Source organism: Pan paniscus, chromosome 1, assembly GCF_029289425.2.
Source record: "Pan paniscus chromosome 1, NHGRI_mPanPan1-v2.0_pri, whole genome shotgun sequence".
In the NCBI taxonomy this organism is placed as follows: domain Eukaryota; kingdom Metazoa; phylum Chordata; class Mammalia; order Primates; family Hominidae; genus Pan; species Pan paniscus.
In genome coordinates, this window is record NC_073249.2 from 149459124 (window position 1) to 149472021 (window position 12898).

A 12898-nucleotide genomic window follows, 5' to 3' on the forward strand; every position below is an offset into this window, starting at 1 on the left:
TCTCTAATGGCTTCTTCTACGTCTTTCTGCTCTTTCATCTTTCTCTACTAAGACTTTAAATTTCCTTGGTGTTCAGCTATAGAGTCTCTTCTCCTCTCAATTTTGTTTTCTTTCTCTATCTCATCTCCACTCACAAATTCAAGTTCTATCTATATTAAAAAGGCTCATAAATTTGTATTTCCAGCTCAGATATTTCCTCTGAACACCAGACCTATATATTTAATTGCTCACTGAAATTTTCTACTTGGATATGTTAAGGCACTTTGAACTCAGCATGTCTAAAATTACACTCATGCCCTATCTTTACAGAACTCTTCTTTTCTCAGTGAATGCCACCACTGTCTACCCAGCTGTACCAATTGAAAACCCAGAAGTCATCTTCAACAGCTCACCCCCTGTTGGCTCCCATATCCATTCCAACATGAAGTCCTGTTGATTTTCGTCACAAGTTCTTCTCAAATACACCTCTTTCTCTCTGTCCCCTTTTTTACTCCAGTGTCACCATCAACTCTTGTTTGGACCACTGCAGCCTCCCACTCTGGACTCCATAGATGCCTTGTTTTTTTTTTTTTTTTTTTTTGAACTCCATAGATTGCTTTTCTCCAATGTGTTTTCCACATTGCAGCCAGAAAAATGTTTTAAAAAATAAACACAAATATAATTATGTCAACACACTCTCCTCCCTCCTCAAAAACCCCAACTCTTCAAGGTTCCCCATTGCTCTGAGGATAAAGTCAAAACCCCTAACCTGCTCTACAAAGCCCTACTTTCCAGGCTCATCTGCACTCCAGCTATCCTGGTCTTCTTTTGGATGCCATGCTTCTTCCTGCTTCATCCTGCTATTTCCTCTTTTTGAACATCCCTTTCTCTTCTCCCCAATTCTTTCCTGTTCTCATACATACTTGGTTACCTATGACCAATCTTACAGATCTCAATTCAAGAATCTCTTGCCGGCCAGGTGCAGTGGCTCACGCCTGTAATCCCAGCACTTTTGGAGGCCGAGGCGGGCGGATCACGAGGTCAGGAGATCTACGCCATCCTGGAGAAGACTTTCCTCACCTCACCGACCACATCTACACACAGCACCATGCACTTATTCTCCCAAGTACTTCACAGTTTTAACTTTATTTCTCTGACTATTCTATTCTTGTCTAGTTCTACTATAAGCTCTATGATAGCAGGAATTGTGCCATCTTTTGCCCATCAATGTATCCCCAGCACCTCATATAGAGTCTGGCACATTGAATTTACAAGAAAAAACAACCCCATCAAAAAGTGGGCAAAGGATATGAACAGACACTTCTCAAAAGAAGACATTTATGCAGCCAAAAGACACATGAAAAAGTGCTCATCATCACTGGCCATTGGAGAAATGCAAATGAAAACCACAATGAGATACCATCTCACACCAGTTAGAATGGCGATCATTAAAAAGTCAGGAAACAACAGGTGCTGGAGAGGATGTGGAGAAATAGGAACACTTTTACACTGTTGGTGGGATTGTAAACTAGTTCAACCATTGTGGAAGTCAGTGTGGCGATTCCTCAGGGATCTAGAACTAGAAATACCATTTGACCCAGCCATCCCATTACTGGGTATATACCCAAAGGATTATAAATCATGCAGCTATAAAGACTCACACACACATATGTTTATTGTGGCACTATTCACAATAGCAAAGACTTGGAACCAACCCAAATGTCCAACAATGATAGACTGGATTAAGAAAAGGCACATATACACCGTGGAATACTATGCAGCCATAAAAATGATGAGTTCATGTCCTTTGTAGGGACATGGATGAAGCTGGAAACCATCATTCTCAGCAAACTATCGCAAGGACAAAAAACCAAACACCGCATGTTCTCACTCATAGGTGGGAATTGAACAATGAGAACACATGGACACAGGAAGGGGAACATCACACACCGGGGCCTGTTGTGGGGTGAGGGGAGGGGGTAGGGATAGCATTTGGAGATATACCTAATGTTAAATGACAAGTTACTGGGCACAGCACACCAACATGGCACATGTATACATACGTAACTAACCTGCACGTTGTGCACATGTACCCTAAAACTTAAAGTATAAAAAAAAAAAAAAAGAACTTGGATAGAGCATAAACCTGAAGACAAGCTGCACACCTCCTCCTTTGAAGCTGGTTGAATGGACAAACGTACAAATAAGTCTAATAATGGAGTGGAAGGCCTGGGCTATCACCTTCATCAGTGTTTTTGGTTTTGGTTTTTCATCCTATGGGAAAAAGTCAGTACTTTTATTGATGGGGCAGTTGTTCTTCTGGATAGCTGAAGCTGCAGAAGTGTGGCTTCAGGTTTTGAGAACCTAAGTGATAGTTTTCTCTGTGTTGAGCAGGTATTTTCAATGAACAAAAAAGTACACAGAGAAGAGGAGCAGCACACATTTTCCTTGGTGTGACCTTTGTCAATCTGGTGTCATTTTCAGATTTAGTGTGTGGGTTCAGCAACTCTACACACTCTGCTCAGACCATTAGCAGAAGTTTTACATTTTAATGGAGTCCAGATTATGCACTTTTTCTTTTGTGGATTATACCTTTGGTGCTATATCTAAACAGCCACTGTCATTAATACGATTTGGAGGTTCTGTCCCATCTCATCTCATGTTGAAATGTGACCTCCCCTGTTGGAGATGTGGCCTATGAGAGGTGTTTGGGTCATGGAGGCAGATCCTTCATGAATGGCTTGGTTCTGTCCTTGTTGTAATAAGTGAGTTCCCATTTTATGTGTTCATCTGTGAACAAGGACACTTTTATTTATTCCTTCTTAATCTATATGCTTTTTATTTTCTTGTCTTATTGCATTAGCTTGGGCTTCTATGTATAATGCTGAAAAGCAATGGTGAAAGGAGACATCCTTGCCTTATTTCTTTTCTTAGCAGAAAAGCAGGAAAGCTTCAAGTTTCTCATCATTAAGTATGACGTTAGCTGTAGGCTTTTTACATATGTCGTTGATGATTTTCACATCTGCACTTATAAAGATATTGGTCTGCAGTTTTCTTTTTTTGTAATGTCTTTGTCTAGTGTTGGTATATAAAGAATGGTTCATAGAATGAGTTAGAAAATATTCCCTCTGCTTCTATCTTCTGATAGAGAATTGGTATGATTTCTTCCTTAAATGTTTGGTAAAATTCACCAGTGAACCTAGAGCTTTCTGTTTTGGGAGATTATTAGTTATTGATTCAATTTATTTAATAATATATACCTATTCAGATAGTTTGTTTCTTCTTGTGTGAGTTTTGGCTGTGTCTTTCAAAGAATTGGTCCATTTCATATCAAATTCATGGGCATAGCGTTGTTAATAATATTTCTTTATTATCCCTTTAATGTCCATGAGATCTGTAGTGATTTCCCATCTTCTATTTCTGATAATAATTTGTGTTTCTCTATTTTTTCCTTGGTTAGCCTGGCTAGAGGCTCATTGATTTTATGGATCTTTTCAAAGATCCAGCTTTTGGTTTTGTTAGTTTTCTGTTTTGATTTCCTATTTATAATTTCATTGATTTCTGCTTTAATTTTTATTAGTTTTTTTCTTTGGCTTACTTTGGACTTAATTTGGTCTTCTTTTTCTAGTTTTCTACAGTGGAGGCTTTTATTTTTAATTTTTCTTTTGTTCTAATACATGAATTCAATGTATATACAAATATATCCATTCAATTGTATAAATTTCCCCATTATCACTGCTTTTGGTGCATCTCACAAATTTTGTTAAATTTTCATTTTCATTTAGTTCAAAATATTTTAACATTTCTCTTGAGGTTTTTTATTTGACCCAAGTGTTATTTAGAAATGTGCTGTTTAATCACCAGGTATTTGAGGATTTTCTGTCTTTCTGTTATTGAATACTAGTTTAATTTGACTGTGTTCTGAGAGAAGACACTGTATGATTTATATTCTTTTAAACTTGTTAAGGTATGTTTTATGACCCAGAATGTAGTCTTGGTGAATACTCCATGTGAGCTTGAGAAGAATGTGTATTCTGTTGTTGTTGGATAAAGCAGTCTATAGATGCCAGTTATATCCAGTTGACTGGTGGTGTTTGGTGGTATTATTGAGTTCAACTACAACCTTACTGATTTTCTTCTGGTTGGATCTGTCCATTTCTGATAGAGGAGTGTTGAAGTCTCCAGCTATAATAGTGAATTCACTTATTTCTCCTTGCTATTCTACTAGTTTTTGCCTTACGTGTTTTGATGCTTAGTTGTTAGGCACATACACATTCAGAATTATTATGTCCTCTTGGAGAATTAACCTCTTTATCATTATGTAATGCTTTAAAAAATCTCTGATAACTTTCCTTCCTCTAAATTCTGCTCTGTCTGAAATTAATATAGCAACTCCTGCTTTCTTTTGATTAGCGTTAGCGTGGTAGAGCTTTCTCTATTTACTTTTAATCTATATGTGTCTTTATACTTAAAAGTGGGTTTCTTGTAGACAACATATAGTGGGGTCTTGATTTTTGATCCACTCTGACAATCTCTGTCATTTGATAGGTGTGCTTAGATCACTGAAATTTAAAGTGATTATTGATATACTTGGATTAATATATACCATATTTGTTACTGTTTCCTATTTGTTGCTTTTGTTCTTTGTTCCTATTTTTGTCTTGCAAACTTTTTCTGCCTTTTGTAGTTTTATTTGAGCATTATGAGTCTTTTTCTCTCCTTTATGAGCATACCACATATACTTCTTTTCTCACTTTTTAAATTGGTTGTCCTGAAATTTGCAATAAACATTTGCAACTATTTCAAGTCCACTTTCAAATAACACTCTACTGCTTCATGGGTAGTGCAAGTACCTTGTAATAACAAAACATTCCTAATTCCTCCTTTCTGTTCTTTGTATCATTGCTCTCATTTATTTCACTTACACATAAACATGTATACATAATCATAAGTATATATAATTAAATATATTGTTGCTATTATTTTGAACACACTCATCTGTTAGATCAATTAAGAAGAAGAAAAATTTCTTTATTTTATCTTCATTTATTCATTCTCTCATGCTCTTCCTTTCTTTACATAGATTTGAGTTTCTGAACTATGTCATTTTTCTTTTCTTTTCTTTTTTTTGAGACAGAGTCTTGCTCTATCACCCAGGCCAGAGTGCAGTGGCATGATCTTGGCTCACTGCAACCTCTGCCTCCTGGTTTCAAGCAATTCTCCTGCCTCAGCCTCCTGAGTAGCTGGGACTACAGGCGTGTGCCACCATACCCGGCCAATTTTTTGGATTTTTAGTAGAGATGGGGTTTCACCATGTTGGGCAAGCTGGTCTCAAACTCCTGACCTCAAGCAATCCACCTGCCTTGGCCTCCCAAAGTGCTGGGATTACAGGCGTGAGCCACCACGCCTGGCCCTATGTCATTTTTTCTTCTTTAAAGAAGTTCTTTTAACATTTCTTGCCAGGCAGGTCTGCTGGCAACAAATTCCCCCAATTTTTGTTGATCTCAGAAAGTCTCTATTTCTCCTTCATTTTTGAAGGATAATTTTGTCGAGTACAGAATTCTAGGTTGGTGCTTTATTCCCCTTTCAACACTTTAAATATTTTACTCCATTTTCTTCCTGCATGCAAAGTTTCTGAAAAGAAAGTAAAAATGATTTTGATCTTCGCTCTACTACAGGTAAGGCATTTTTAAAATCTGGCTTCTTTCAAGATTTGTTTCTCTATTTTTGATTTTCTGAAGTTTGAATATAAAGGCCTTTTGTTTTGGGGCGTTTATCTTGCTTGATATTTTCTGAGATTCCTGGATCTGTGGTTTGGTGTTGTTCATTAATCTAGGGGAAATTCTCAGTTAATGTTGCTTCAAATATTGCTTCTGTTCATTACTCTCTTTCTTTTCTTTCTGGTATTCCCATTATGCATATGTTACATCTTTTGTAGCTGTCCTATGTTTCTCAGATATTCAGTTCTGTTTTTTCAGTCTTTCCCTTTGTTTTTCAGCCTTGAAAGTTTCTATTGTCATATACTCAAGCTCAGAGATTCTCTCCCCAGCCATGTGCAGTCTATTAAATGTACCCATCAAAGGCATTCTTCACCTCTATTACAGTGTTTTTGATCCCTAGAATTTCTTTTTGCTTCTGTGTTAGAATTTCCTTCTCTGCTTACATTATCCATTTGTTCTTGCATGTTGTCTACTTATTATCATTAAAGTCCTTGGCATATTAATCATAGTTTTAAAAAATTCCCAGCCTGGGCAACACAGCATGACTCATCTACACAAAAAATAAAATTAGCCAGGCATGGTGGTGTACATCTGTAGTCCTAGCTACTCAAGAGGCTGAGGCAAGAGGATTGCTTGAGCTGAGGAGCTCAAGGCTGCGGTGAGCTATGATCATGCCACTGCACTTCAACCTGGGCAACACAGCAAAAGTCTGTCTCTAAAAAATAAAATAAAATGTTCCTGGTCTGATGACCCACGTTCCTGCTATATATGACTGGTTCTGATGCTTAGTCTATTCAAATCATGTTTTTTGCCTTTTGACATACCTTGTAATTTTTCCTTGACAGATGGACCTGATATACTGAATAAAAGGAACCACAGTAAATAACCTTTAGTAATGCTGTGATAAAGTATGGGGCCGGGGAATTGTTCTACAGTCCTATAATTAGGTCTCAGTCTTTTGGTGAGCCTGTGGCCCTGGACTGTGAACTCTGCCAGTGTTTTTCGATACTTTTCTCCCTTTGGGTGGGACAGGATGGCTAAAGGTGGCTAGAGTTGGGTTTTCTCTTGCTCTAGGAATGTTATGCCCTGGTAAAGTAGTTTCTTCTGAGGGCAGGCCTTGTTAAGGAGCATAATGCTTTAGCATATTTCAAAGTGTTTTTTTTTCTCCTCCCACGGCCAGAAGACTGAGGGGAATTTTTCCAGATATTCACTGTGAGGACCTGGCAAAGCTCCTGGAGGTAAAACTTACAGAAGTGTGGGGTCCCATGACTGGATCTCTCTGGGATTTTTAACTCTCATATTGTCCACACTGAACCTCCAGCTATTATCACTGTTCAGTGTTTCCAGCCCTGGTACAGGCTTCTACAGACCTTTCTGCTTGAGGGTTTCTGTTTGGGTAAGTTGTGATTCTCTGATTGTCTCTCCAATCTTTGGGGTAACGGTTTGTCCTGTAACCTCACTTCTCTGACAGATCTAAGAGTGATTGTTTATTTTCAGTTGTTCAGCTTTTTACTGGTTGTTAGGATAGAGCAGCAACTTCTAAGTGCCTCACATGCCAGTCCAGGAATCAGAAGTGCTCAGACAACTGGCATTCACTTAGTTGAAGAAGTGGTGGCCTCTGTCAGCTATAGAAGGCTATCTTGAAAAGTTCAGTCATATTTGAAAGAGGGAAGGTAGGGAACTCACATTTATGCAGCATTTGTTCTGTACAAGGTACCCTGCACTCCCTACCTCTGACAACACTACTTCTTCTTCTGTTTTTTTTTTTTTTGAGACGGAGTCTTGCTCTGTTGCCCAGGCAGGAGTGCAGTGGTGCTATCTTGGCCCACTGCAAGCTCCACCTCCCGGGTTCACGCCATTCTCCTGCCTCAGCCTCCCGAGTAGCTGGGACTACAGGTGCCCATCACCACGCCCGGCTAATTTTTTGTTTTTGTATTTTCAGTAGAGACAGGGTTTCACCATGTTAGCCAGGATGGTCTCAATCTCCTGACCTCGTGATCCACCCACCTTGGCCTCCCAAAGTGCTGGGATTACAGGCGTGAGCCACCACACCCAGCCAACAGTACTTCTAAGTGGGGTTGTCACCACCATTTTCTCGAAGGGAAAATTGAAGCTCAAAAGGGGCTCAGTAAGGCATAAAAACATCACACATTAAGTAGAAGAACTGGAATTCATGTTCTTGGGCATTTATTGAGCATATGCCATATGCCAGGCTCCGTGGCAGGCACTGAGGATACAGAGAGCAGAACATAGTACCCGAAATGCAAGATAATATTACAACACAGAGTATCACGGGCCCCCTGAGAAGGTGAACCAAACCTGAGACAAGAGAAGGGTTTCCTAGAGGGGAAGCTTGGTCCTGATGGTGCATGAGTAGAGGTCACACGGGACAGAAGCAATAGGGTTGAGGAAACTTCCATATAGAGGAAAGGGACTGTGCAAACATGACCCATTTGAGGGACCTGAGAATGGCTTTGTGTGGCTGGAGCAGTCAGTGTGTTTTGATAAGTGGCAATGGAAGAGTTCGGAGAAAAATGTAGGGGTCATATTCAGATTTGAAAGTTTCTATGAATCTTCTAAGAGCTTCCAGTTTAATTCTGAAATCGATGAAGAGCCAAGAAAAGTTTTAAGCCATGGAATGCCGTGATTGTGTGTGCTTTCAGGAAGATAATTTGATGGGTGAGCAGACTGAGGGAAGGAGACTGATTAGGAGGCTGGCCCTATGGTCCCAGGGAGGAAGGCTGAGGGTGTGAACCAAAGCATGGGCAGTGGAGTGGGAGAAGCAATTCCTGCACAGGAGAACTGAGTAGCTTCTTGATCAAACTGATGTAGGAAGAGAGAGAAAGGAAGGAGGCTAGGAAGACGCCCTTGTGTCTGGCTTGGGCAGCTGGAGAATGGTGGTATCATTCACAGAAATAGGAAGAACAGAAGGAAGAACAGATTTTGTGGGGGAAGATGGTGAGCGTGGTTTTGGACATGTTGAATTCAAGATGCACATGGGAAATCCAACTGGTGTTACTTAGTAGTCAGACATATGCAACAGGAGCTCACCAGGAAGCTCTAAGTGAAGTCAAAACCATGGCTGTGACTGAGCCTCTCACAGGAGAACATGTGCAGTTAGGAGAGAAGGGGCCACGGTCAGTATGCTGGGGAGTGTTCACAGTTAAATAATAGACTGATGGAGAGGAGTTCAGCAAGGAAACCAAGAACGAGTGAAGCGAGAAGTAAGAGGGAGGGATCACATGGAGGCAGGTGCTGCAGCCTGTGGTTAGGAGCAGAAGCTTTGTGGCTGAGACTGGCTTGGTGCTCAACAAACCCATCTCTCCCTTCCTGGGCATATAAATAAGCTCCATTTCTCAGCCTCCTTGCATCTAGGTAGAGCCAGTGACTAGGGTTGCTACTGAATGTGAGATGAGGTAATGTGCAATTAAATGCAGGTGCATCTTCCTCAAGTTCTTCTCCTTCCCATCCATAATCCCTTTGGAGATCACATGTAAAAGGAACTCTGGAAGGAAAGCTCTCAGATTTTGAGTTTTATTAATTATACCAGCATAACCTAGCCTATCTTTCCTGTGCCTGGCTCTGGAGTCACACAGCTGGATTTGAATCCTAGCTCTACCTTTTGAATCCTGGCTTTACCTCTTGCCAACCATGTGACCTTGAGTAAACTTCTTAATTTCTCTGTGCCTCAGATCCCTCATCAGTAAAATTGGGATAATAATAATATAGTTGTCTGAGGATAAAATGAGGTAATAAATATGAAGCACACAGACAAGTATTAAAAGCTCTAGAAATGTTGAAAGCTAATGGAAAGAATGTCAGGAATGGGGGAATGGTTCACGACAGGAGTCAGCAAACTATGGCCTGCAGGTCAAATCCACTCTGCTGCCTATTTTTATATGGCCTTTCAGCAAGAATGAATTTTACATTTTTAAATGGTAGAAATAAATGACATGAAAATTATATGGAATTTGAATTTCAGTATCCACATATGATGTTTTACTGCAACAAAGCCACATTCATTGTTTACATATTGTTATGGCTGTTTTGCTCAACGATGGCAGAGTTTGAGTAGTTGCAACAGATAACATATGGGCCCACAAAGCCTAAAATATTTACACTGCCTGGTCCTTTACAGAAAAAGTGTGGTGATCCCTAGTTTACAGTGTCAAATGCAGCAAAGGTCAAGAAAGATAACTAAAAAGGGTTAACTGGAATTGGCAAAAGATTACTAGTGAGCTTGTTAATGGCTTTATTGGAGTGGGGAAAGTGGAGAATAGATTTTGGTGCCAGGCAAATCAAAGTTTGATTCCTGACTCTACAACTTGCTAGCTTTATGGTCTTGGGAAGTCAGTTAACTTTTGTGAGCTTCAATTTCCTTGGCTTCAAATTAGGGATTAACAGAGCTTACTTCTTGAGTTATTGTAAGGATCAGCAATAATGCATGTAAACCATAAAACACATTCCTGGTTTAGAGTAGGTGCTAAATAAATGCAAGTTCTTGTTTCATTTAATCTGCTGCAAACAAAATTGTCATTCCTTTATAGTAACTGCATTTTCACTTTTTAATTTTTTAAAAGAATTTTTTTTTCTGGGCTTTCCAGCAAAAACTAGAAAGCCTGCTAGACAAATTCTAAAAGAGCTGTAACACTATATTTTCACTTTTAATATTTTAGTTTTCTCTTCCATCTTCTGCTGGTTTACGTTATATTTTAAGTCACTACTCAAATCTCACTCTTTAACGAGGGCATACCATTTAATATGGACCATCCTGATTAATGTGGTAATCTGTTCCTCCCCCAGCATTCCTAACCCCCTTACCTTTTCTACTTTCTTTTCTCATAGAGTTTATCACCTCTGACAATCTAGAAAACTGACTAATTTACTATGTTTATTGTTTACTTTCTGTCTTCTGCACTCTGATGTAAGCTCCTTGCCACAAGAGCCCTTGCTTCTTTTATGTAATTATATTCTAAGTGCCTAAACAGAAACTGGCACACAGTCGGTGTCCAATTAATACTTGTTGAATGATTAAATGAAAAAAGAGTAGATGAGGATTAAAAAAAAATCCTGCTCAGGACTGGATATGTTCCTTCCATCTTGGGACTGGGACTTGTCTTATTCATCTCTGTAAAATTCTCAACTATTATCTGTTAAAAAATAACTGTAAAATTCTCAACTATTATCTGTTAAAAAATAACCTCGGCTCCATCACCTCCATTCTCTCTTTCTGGAATTCCTTTTAGAATATGTTGAACCAATCATTCTATCCTCAATGTCTCCTAAGTTCTTTCTCATATTTGACAACTATTTAGCTCTGTGTTTTATTCTATGGCAATTTCCTCTACTCTATCATTAAGTGCCTTTTTAGCTGCATCTAGTCTACTATTCAACCGTTAATTGAATATCTGTTTCAATTGACAATATTTTTGTGTGTGCCTACAATGCCTGTTTCTTCCCTTTTTCTTTCTTCTTTTCCATTTGTTCATGTATTTGTTTCATGGCTTCTAATCTTCCCTTTCAATATTTTGAATATCCTTATATTATGATTTCTTTTAGATTTTTCTGTTCTTTCTAGTTCTTGGGGGTGTGGAGTCTTCCATTTCTTTAACTAGCTGGCTTCCTTGTTGTGAATCATTTCTTTGTGCAGTCTGTAATTTTAGATTGTAAGTGGTTGTTTTGCATTAGCCTCTGCTGGAGTCTTACGGGTCAGCAACTGAAAAGGCTCCCAATACATATCATTGAATGACCTGTCTTTGGAGGCTAGGATGGGAGGCAGTACATTGTGGCAGAGGCAGTACAACCTCTTTCTTTTGTAAATTGCCCAGTCTTGGGTATGCTAGAGAATGTGCCCTAAGTTCACATCCCTATTGTGAAACTATTTATGTAACCTTGGGTAAATTACTCTTCTAGTCCTTTTTTTTTTGTCTGTGATATAGAGATAATAATTCCTACTTCCTAGAGATGTTGTGAAGAATTGCTGAGTTAATATAAGAAACTTGGCACAACGTTTTGCATGTAATAAGTGCTTAATAGATGTTAAAAATTACTATAAACATGTGTAGCTATTATAGCACTTGCCAACATCATCTCCTTGCTTTGTGCTATAAGGAAAGAACTTTATACTCAAGAAAATAGCTCCTGAATACGTATATGAAATATACAGCCAGCCATTACACATGGACACTGGTCAGATCTGTTTGCTTTATTTGTGATGAATATTAGTTAAAGATGGGAACAAAGCCTCCCCCAAGAACATGTTCACTTGGCTTTTAGCCATTGCTGAGGAGCACTGATGAGAGGCGGAAGAAAGTTTTGGACATTTTTCTTTTTTAAAAATAAAGCCTAATTAGGGGGTTGGCTCATTTGCCAACTATTTTGGTTCATTAAAATATAGCAGCAGAGAGAGTTCTTCTGCTGAGAGGAAAATGACCCAGATAAATGTCTTCAGTTTTATTCAAAGAGAAAATGTATTTAACTTCTTGGCTATGCTTTCCTTGTTCATCATTCCCTTCCACAGACTAGTGATATGGTTTGGCTCTGTGTCCCCACCCAAATCTCATCTTGTAGCTCCCATAATTCCCACACGTTGTGGGAGGGAGCCAGTGGGAGATGACTGAATCATGGGGGCGGGTGTTTTCTGTGCTGTTGTGATAGTGAATGGGTCTCACAAGATCCGATGGTTTTAAAATCAGGAGTTTCCCTGCACAAGTTCTCCCTTTGCCTGCTGCCATCCATGTAAGATGTGACTTGCTCCTCCTTGTCTTCTGCCATGATTGTGAGGTCTCCCCAGTCATGTGGAACTGTGAGTTCTCCATTAAACCTCTTTCTTTTATAAATTGCCCAGTCTTGGGTATGTTTTTATCAGCAGCTTGAAAATGGACTAATACAGTTAGCGATAAAATAGCAGAGCCCTGAACCTGTAGCTGATGCTCAGTAAATATTATTAGTTTATTAGTGGGAAGGCATAGAGACACAGGCAAATTCTCGGGCAAGAGAACCTCATTTTTATCCCATGTTAACTTTTGATGATAAACCTTTCTTTAATTCACTGTGTTTTGAATCTTTGGACAAGGGAGTGCCAAAAAAGCCAAACTTAGTGAATGAAAGCTGTAGACTACTGTAATTTATCATGTAATATGTTATTAGTTATCTGTATATATTTCACAAAATGAGTTTTTATAATTCAAATTTTCATA

At 39.0% G+C, this 12898-nt stretch overlaps 1 protein-coding gene and 1 non-coding gene across 4 annotated transcripts in view; both read right to left on the bottom strand.

The window, feature by feature from the left end:
• The window catches only part of AK5 (adenylate kinase 5), a 280519-nt gene that overhangs the window by 129577 nt on the left and 138044 nt on the right, over positions 1–12898 (bottom strand). The window lies entirely within an intron of this gene.
• Positions 10291–10352, bottom strand: LOC112438392 (U7 small nuclear RNA). Its single transcript, XR_003026820.1, has one exon. It is a non-coding gene; the product is annotated as a U7 small nuclear RNA (small nuclear RNA).